The following is a 9034-nucleotide window of genomic DNA, read 5'->3' on the forward strand; positions in this document are numbered from 1 at the left end:
CCTTTTCTGACCACTTATTATCAATTTTTAATGGGCTAATTGATTTCCACAGATTTAAGCAAATATAATTAATATTGAAGATCCCCTTCCATTTTTTTTTTTCCTTTAGTCACTATCCTCTTGCTTAAACTATTTGTTTGCATGGCTTATTTGTCCAGGAACTATTATTTACTTCTAAATAAAAACAAATAGGTAACATAGCTTTTACTTAACATAACTTCACTGACACCTGTGAGACAGATTTTAGACCTTATACCCTGGAGCCTCAGCCAATTTCTGTGTAAGTGGTAAGTATTATAGGGAAACAACAAATGGTAAACAAGTTGGTTAAAGACAAAATGGTCAAGGTCTCAGAGCAGGATGAGGATTTGTGTACAAGTGATGTATTACGAGGTGCTATCAGTGAAATTGATAAAGTATTTGGGAAGCCAGACGGGGAAGAGGAAGACAAGAAAAAATATGATTTTAGGCGATTTCATATGGAAGATAATGTTAATTATATCCTGTAGAACTCTGGAGTGAAATGTATGTCTCAAAGCTTGCCCCTACCATGGGCTAGAGGAGCCATTCCCAATACCACTAGTTATTGGCTAAGGACAGTCCCAGAGAGAATTTACAGTCCCAAAAGCTTCAGGCTCTCTACCTGCAGGAAAAGTGGTTCCACTAGTCTAAAGGCAGTCTCCCTGACAGAAGTTCCAGCTTCAGGTTTTTGGAAGCAGTTGTATACCTAAACTGGGAAGGAGTACACAGAAATGGTCGAGGTATTGGAAGGTGTTTTCATTTCCTAGGGCTGCCACAAACTGGATGGCTTAAAACAAGAAATGTGTTCCCTCACACACTTCTGGTGAATGGAAGTGCAACAGGGTTGGTTCTTATGGAGGCTCTGAGGGAAAATCTGGACCTCTCCTTTCTCCTAGCTTCTGGTGGTTGCTGACAATTCTTTGCATTCCTTGGTTTGTAGATGCATCACTCCAATATCTGCCTGCATTTTCATGTGGTGTTCTCCGCCTGTGTTTTCACATCTTTCTGTGTGTTTCTCTGTGTCCAAATTTCTCTCTTCTTCTAAAGACACCAATTATTTAATTAGGGCCCATCTAATCCAGTATGACCTCATCTTAACTTCATTACATCTGCAAAGACCCTATTATCCAAATAAGGTCACTTTCATGGGTAACTGGGATTAGGATTTGAATATATGTTTTAGGGTGACACATTTCTATACTCAATAGAGAGGACTGTATAGAATAGCAAAAACGTTCACTATAGCCTAGGAAACAACAAATCCACTCTTTCTTTCCAGTCCTTCTCCTAATTCATTTGGACCAAAGGGGCATTTTAACACTTCTGCAGACTACACTGTCCTTATCTGTAAAGGTAAGGATTTGGATCACATGATTTCTAGGGACATTTTAGATATATAATTCTGTGATTCTCCAATCCAGTGTCATTAGTACTGTTCTACTAGACTGTTGGGAATAAAAAATAAATTAAATAAATAAATAAATAAATAAGTCCATGGCTAAATCTTGATTTTAACCTTAGTCATATTTATAAATTCTAGAGAAACTTCTGAACAAATTCTGCTTGTATTGGACTTATAAAACCACCAGCCACTATTGAGTTCAGTGACATTTTTATCTGTTAAATGATACCAGTTACTCAGGAAAATAGTGTTTTGTTATATGATAGCAGGACAAGGTATTTTCTTTCTTTAAATCTTCACAAGGAATAACCACAGATATATTACCCCTTCAGAAATGCTTTTTTTAAAAATTTTTAAAAAGATTTATGCATTTATTTTGGGGGGCAGGGCAGAGAGAGAGAATCCTGAATCCGACTCCCCACTGAGCATGGAGCCCAATGAGGGGCTCAATCCTAGGACCCTGTGATCAGACCTGAGTCGAAATCAAGAGCCAGCCGCTTAACGGACTGGGCCACCCAGCTGCCCCCACAAATGCTTTTACTTTTTTTTTTTTCCAAGATTTTTATTTATTTGTCAGAGAGAGAGAGAGCACAAGCAGGGGGAGCAGCAGAGGGAGAGGGAGAAGCAGGCTCCTCACTGAGCAAGGAGCCCGATGTGGGACTCGATCCCAGGACCCTGAGATCATGACCTGAGCCGAAGGCAGACGCTTAACGACTGAGCCACCCAGGTGTCCCTCCCACAAATGCTTTTAAAAAGATGTTTATTTTAGTCACCCTTCTTGGATAATCTGGTAAATTATATAAAGAACAATAATTTTTCTCTATTTGGACAAGAACCTAAATCCCATTTTATGTGATTATTGTCTATATAATACAGTCAACATTTTAAATTTTTGATGTTCCTGTGTTTGTACAAATGTCAGAGAATCTGTTTAAGACCTTTAAGAATTTCATGCTTCATTCCTTCTAAGATAATAATATAATATAATATATAATATAATAATACCTCCTTTGATCTCTGTCCCACTCATATATTTTTTTTAAAATCAGTAGAATTGTTTATGTAATGTTTTATAATATATGTACAACATCTCAATTGTAATGTAGTAACTTTCTAGCACCTCTCAACTTCTTTTATATAAAATGATAAAAATAGGCATTTTATATGTTAAAAAATATATATTTATAGCATATATATATGTTATAAATTCTTTCTACAAACTTAGTTCTAAAATATTTAAGGAGATCTTTTGATTTTGGGGAGAATTATTTTGACAAAGCACCAATCACTGTAGTCAGGTGGCTTATTATACATATTGAATAAGTATTTTTGTATCCTTTGGATAAACACCTAGTAGTGCAATTGCTGGGTTGTAGGGTGGTTCTATTTTTAACTTTTGGAGGAACCTCCATACTGTTTTCCAGAGTGGCTGCACCAGCTTGCATTCCCACCAACAGTGTAAGATGATTCCCCTTTCTTTGCATTGTCACAACATCTATTGTATCCTGTGTTGTCAATTTTATCCATTCTGACAGAATTTAAAAGAATTGTACACCTTTTATTTTTATTTTATGTTTTTCACTGTCACTATGCCAATTTTTTATGTTTTAAGTTCTTGTCCAAATTCTAGTTAACATATAGTGTATATTAGTTTCAGGAGTGGAATTTAGTGATTCATCACTTACATATAACACCCAGTGCTCATCACATGTGCCCTCCTTAATGTCGATCACCCATTTAGCCCATCCTCCACCCACCTCCCCTCCAGCAACCCTCAGTGTGTTCTTTATAGTTAAGAGTCTCTTACGGTTTGCCTCCCTCTTTTTTTCCTTCCACCATATCCATCTGTTTTGTTTCTTAAATTCCACATATAAGTGAAATCATATAGTATTTGTTTTCTCTGACTTATTTCACTTAGCATAATACACTCTAGCTCCACCCATGTCAATACAAATGGCAAGATTTCATTCTTTTTGATGGTTGAGTAATACCCTGCTGTATATATACACACCACATCTTCTTTATCCATTCATCAGTCTATGGACACTTGAGCTTTTTCCATAATTTGCCTATTGCTGATAATGCTGCTATAAACATCACAGTGCATGTGCCCCTTTGAATAAATATTTTTGTATCCTTTGGGTAAATACCTAATAGTGTAATTGTTGGATCACAGGGTAGTTCTATTTTTAACTTTTGGAGGAACAGCCATACAGTTTTCCACACTGACTGCACTGGTTTGCATTCCCACCAACAGTTTAAGAGGGTTCCCTTTTTTCCACATCCTAACTACATCTGCTGTATCCTGTGTTGTCAAATTACCCACATGACAGGTGTGAGGTGGTATCTCATCGTACTTTTGATTTGTATTTCCTTGATGATTACTGATGAGCATCTTTTCATGTGTCTGCTAACTATCTGGATATCTTCTCTGGAGAAATGTCTGTTCTTGTCTTTTGCCCATTTCTTAACTGAATTATTTGTTTTTAGGGTGTTGAGTTTGATAAGTTCGTTATAGATTTTGGATACTAACCCTTTATCAGATATGTCATTTGCAAATATCTTCTCCCATTCAGTAGGTTGCCTTTTAATTTTGTTGATCGCTTCCTTGCTGTGCAAAAGCTTTTTATCTTGATGAGGTCCTAACAGTTTATTTTTGCTTCTGTTTCCCTTGCCTCCAGAGATGTATCTAGTAAGCAGTTGCTATGGCTGAGGTCAAAGACGTTGCTGCCTGTGTTCTTCTCTAGGATTTTAATGGATTCCTGTCTCACATTTAGGTCTTTCATCCATTTTGAGTTTATCTTTGTGTATGGTGAAAGAGAATGGTCCAATTTCATTTTCTACATGTGGCTGTCCAGTTTTCCCAACACCATTTGTTGAAAAGACTGTCTCTTTTCCATAGGATATTCTTTCTTGAAGATTAGCTGACCATACAGTTCTGGGTCCACTTCTGGGTTTTCTATTCTGTTCCATTTATCTGTGTGTCAGTTTTTATGACAGTACCATACTGCCTTGATAATTACAGCTTTGAAATATACCTTGAAGTCCAGAATTGGGATGCCTCCAGCTTTGCTTTTCTTTTTCAACATTACCTTGGCTATTTGGGGTCTTTTGTGGTTCCATACAAATGTTAAATTATTCTAGATCTATGAAAAATGCTGGTGGTATTTAGATAGGGATTGCATTAAATATGTAGATTGCTTTGGATTATATAGAAGTTTTAACCATATTGGTTCTTCCAATCCATAAGTGTGGAATGTTTTTCCATTTCTTTGTCTTCTTCAATATCTTTCATAAGTGTTCTATAGTCAGCGTACAGATTTTCTAACTTTTTTGTTAGGTTTATTTCTAGGTATCTCATGGTTTTGGGTGCAATTATAAACGGGATCGATTCCTTGATTTCTCTTTCTGCTGCTTCATTATTGGTGTATAGAAATGCAACAGATTTCTGTACATTGATTTTGTATCCTACGACTTTGCTGGATTTGTGTATCAGTTCTAGCAATTTTTTGGTGGAGTCTTTCAGGTTTTCTACATAGAGTATCATGCCATCTGTAAATAGTGAAAGTGTGACTTCTTCCTTGTCAATTTGGAGCCTTTTATTTCTTTTTGTTGTCTGATTGCTGAAGCTAGGACTTCCAGTACTATGTTAAATAACAATGGTGAGAATGGACATCCATATTGCATTCCTGACCTTAGAGGAAAAGCTCTGTTTTTCTCATTGAGAATACTAGAGGAGGGTCTTTTGTATATGCCTTTATGATGTTTAGAGATATAGAGGTATGTTCCCTCTATACCTACCTTGTTGAGGGTTTTTATCAAGAATCGATGCTATATTTGTCAAATGATTCATTTGCATCTATTGACAGGACCGTATAGTTCTTATCCTTTCTTTTATCAATGTGGTATATCACATTGATTGATTTGTGAATATCAAACCACCTTTGCAGCCCAAGAATAAATCCCACTTGACTGTGGTGAATAATTCTTTTAATGTAGTGTTGGACTCTATTTGCTAGTGTCTTGTTGAGAATTTTTGCATCCTTGTTCATCAGGAATACTGACCTGTAATTCTCCTTTTTAGTAAGGTGTTTGTCTGGTTTTGGAATCAAATAATAATGGCCTTGTAGAATGAGTTTCGAAGTTTTCCTTCCATTTCTATTTTTTGGAACAGTTTGAGAAGAATAGGTGTTAAATCTTCTTTAAACATTTGGTAGAATTTCCCTGGGAAGCCATCTGGCCCTAGACTTTTTTTTGTTGGGAGTTTTCTTGATTACAGATTCAATTTTTTGCTGGTTATGGGTCCATTCAAATCTTCTATTTCTTCCTGTTTCAGTTTTGGTAGTTTATATGTTTCTAGGAATTTATCCATTTCTTCCAGATTGCCCAATTTGTTGGCATTTAATGTTTCATAACATTCTCTTATAATTATTTGTATTTCTGTAGTATTGGTTGTGATGTCTCTTCTCTCATTGATGATTTTATTTATTTCGATCCTTTCTCTTTTCTTTTTGATAAGTCTGGGTAGGAGTTTATAAATTTATTAATTCTTTTTTTTTTTTAATTTCAGACAGAGAAAGAGAGTGTGCATGAGTAGGGGCTAGGGGTAGAGGGAGAAACAGGCTCCCCACTGAGCAGGGAGCCCGATGCAGGACTTCATCTCAGGACCCTGGGATCATGACCTGAGCTGAAGGCAGATGCTTAACTGACTGAGCCACCCAGGCACACGTTGTAATTCTTTCAAAGAACCAGTTCTTAGTTTCTTTGATCTGTTCTTCTGGGTTTTTTGTTTGTTTGTTTGTTTCTGTATCATTTATTTCTGCTCTAATCTTTATTATTTCCCTTCCTCTGCTGGCATTAGGCTTCATTTGCTGTTCCTTTACTAGCTCCCTTAGGTGGAAGGTTAGGTTGTGTATTTGAGATTTTTCTTGCTTCTTGAGGCCTGTATTGCTATGCTTCCCTCTTATGCTCACCTTTGATGCATCCCAATGGTTTTGTACCATTGTATTTTCATTTTCATTTGCTTCCATGTATTTTTTTTTTTAATTTCTTCTTTAATTTCCTGGCTAACCCATTCATTCCTTAGTAGGATGTTCTTCAACCTCCATGTATTAGTGGTCTTTCCAAAATTTTTTTTGTGGTTGACTTCAAGTTTCATAGCGTTGTGGTCTGAAAATATGCATAGTATGATCTTAATCTTTTTATACTGGTAGAGGGCTGATTTGTGAACCAGTATGTGATCTGTTCTGGAGAATGTTCCATGTGCCCTTGAAAAGAATGTGTATTCTGCTGCTTCAGGATGAGATGTTCTGAATATATGTTAAGTCCATCTGGTTCAGTGCGTCATTCAAAACCCTTGTTTCCTTGTTGATCTTCTGCTAGGATGATCTGTCCATTGCTGTAAGTGGGGTGTTCAAGTCCCTTACTATTATTGTATTATTATCAATGAGTTTCTTTATGTTTGTTATTAATTGGTTTATATATTTGGGTGCTCCCAAGTTGGGGGTATAAATATTTATGATTGTTAGATCTTGTTGGATAGACCCCTTTATTATGATACAGTGCCCTTCTTCATCTCTTATTATAGTCTTTGGTTTAAAATCTAGTTTGTCTGATGTAAGTATGGCTACTTTGGATTTCTTTTGACGTTCATTAGTATAAATGGTACTCCATCCCCTCACTTTCAATTTGCAGGTGTGTTTAGGTCTAAAATGGGTCTCTTGTAGGGAGCACATAGATGGGTCTTGTTTTTTTATCCATTCTGATACCCTATGTCTTTTGATTGGAGCATTTGGTCTTTTACATTCAGAGTGACTGTTTATAGATAAGAATTTCATGCCATTGTATTACCTGTTAGGTCATTGTTTCTGGAGATTTTCTCTTTTCTTTCTAGTCTTTGTCATGTTTGGTCTGTCTTTCCCATTCAAAGTGTCCTCTTTAATATTTCTTGCAGGCTTGGTTTAGTGGTCACAAACTCATTTAGTTTTTGCTTGTCTTGGAAGTTCTTTGTCATTCTGAATGACAGCCTTGCTTGCTGGATAAAGTATTCTCAGCTACATATTTTTCCCATTCTGCACATTGAATATATCATCCCACCTTCTTCTGGCCTGCCAAGTTTCTGTGGATAGGTCTGCTGCTAACCTCATTTGTCTTTCCTTGTAAGTTAGGGATTTCTTTTCCTTTGATGCTTTGGGATTTTTTTTCTTATTTCTGTATTTTGCAAATTTTACTATGATACATCTTGTTGTTGGCCTCCTTTTTTGATTTTGATCAGAGTTCTCCATGTCTCCTGGATTTGGATGTCTGTTTCCTTCCTCAGATTAGAGAAGTTTTCAGCTATACTTTCCTCAAATAAACATTCTGCACCTTTTTCCCTCTCTTCTTCTGGGACTCCTATGATATGAATGTTATGCTTCATGGAGTTGCTCAGTTCCCTATGTCTACATTCATGATCCGATATTTTTCTTTCCCTCTTCTTTTCAGCTTCATTATTTTATCTTCTATATCACTTATTTGTTCCTCTGCTTCCTCTATCCTTGTGGCCATTACATCCAATTGGTTTTGCATCTCAGTTATAGCATTTTTTATTTCAGCCTAACTAGTTTTTAGGTCTTTTATCCTTCAGTAAGGGACTCCCTGATGTCTTTTATGCTTTTCTCAAGCCCAGCTAGTATCCTTTTGATTGCTGTTTTAAATTCTGGATCAAGCATATAACTTATATCCATTTTGATTAGATCCCTGGCTGTGACCTTTTCTGGTTCTTTCTTTTGGGATGAATTCCTCTGTCTTGTCATTTGTCTAGGTCTCTGTGTACTTCTTTGTGTTAGGAAAGCCTGTTGTTTCCTGCTCCTGAGAGTAATGGATTTATTAAGAAGAGGTCATATACTGTCCAGGGCCTGGTGCTTCAGGAAGTGTTTCTGGTATATGCTGTATGCACTCTGCTCTTGTATTTTGGCTTCTCTTTTTCTCATGTCAGTCCTCTGCAGAGTTTCTCCTTGCCTGCAGTGGGGAGTGTTTGGCCTTGTCCTGTGTGGTGAGTTTTATCCAGGTGTTCTCTGGTCTGCTTGTTAACATAGGCCTGCTCTTATTTCCACTAGAGGTGAAGCCTTGCAGCACACTATGGTCAGTAGACTTGATGCTTGCGGGGGCTTTGCCCTGGGCTTCTGGGGGAGTGGCCCATTGTTGCTCTGGCTCTCAGGCACACTTGCCCTAGTAAAGACACACCTGCCGAGTGCAGGGCAATGGGTCTTGGTATAAGTGGCTTAAGCCTCTGTTGGATGCTCTGCTCTCACTTAAGTCCATCTATGCTGATGGGTGGGGGAGAAAAATGACACCAGCCCACTCCCTCAGACCCAGAGAGGGGATTTTGCACCCGCTGATGTCCAGGAAGTCTTCACCAAAGAGCAGACAATCTCCTTTCATGTGTCCCAGGCTTCTGTCAGATCCATGCCTTCACCCTGTCTGTATCCAAGCCAGCTGCCTACCCAGCAGTGGCAGCGTTCCTGTGCTCCTGTGTTTTATCTCAGGCATGCTGAGTGAATTTCAAAACTCCAAATTCTAGGGACCCAGAATTGCATGGACCCATGCTGATCTGGGGGAGGGTCTTCCCAT

This window comes from Mirounga leonina, unplaced genomic scaffold, assembly GCF_011800145.1.
Source record: "Mirounga leonina isolate KUSES-001 unplaced genomic scaffold, KU_Mleo_1.0 Mir_93, whole genome shotgun sequence".
NCBI classification, from domain to species: Eukaryota; Metazoa; Chordata; class Mammalia; order Carnivora; family Phocidae; genus Mirounga; species Mirounga leonina.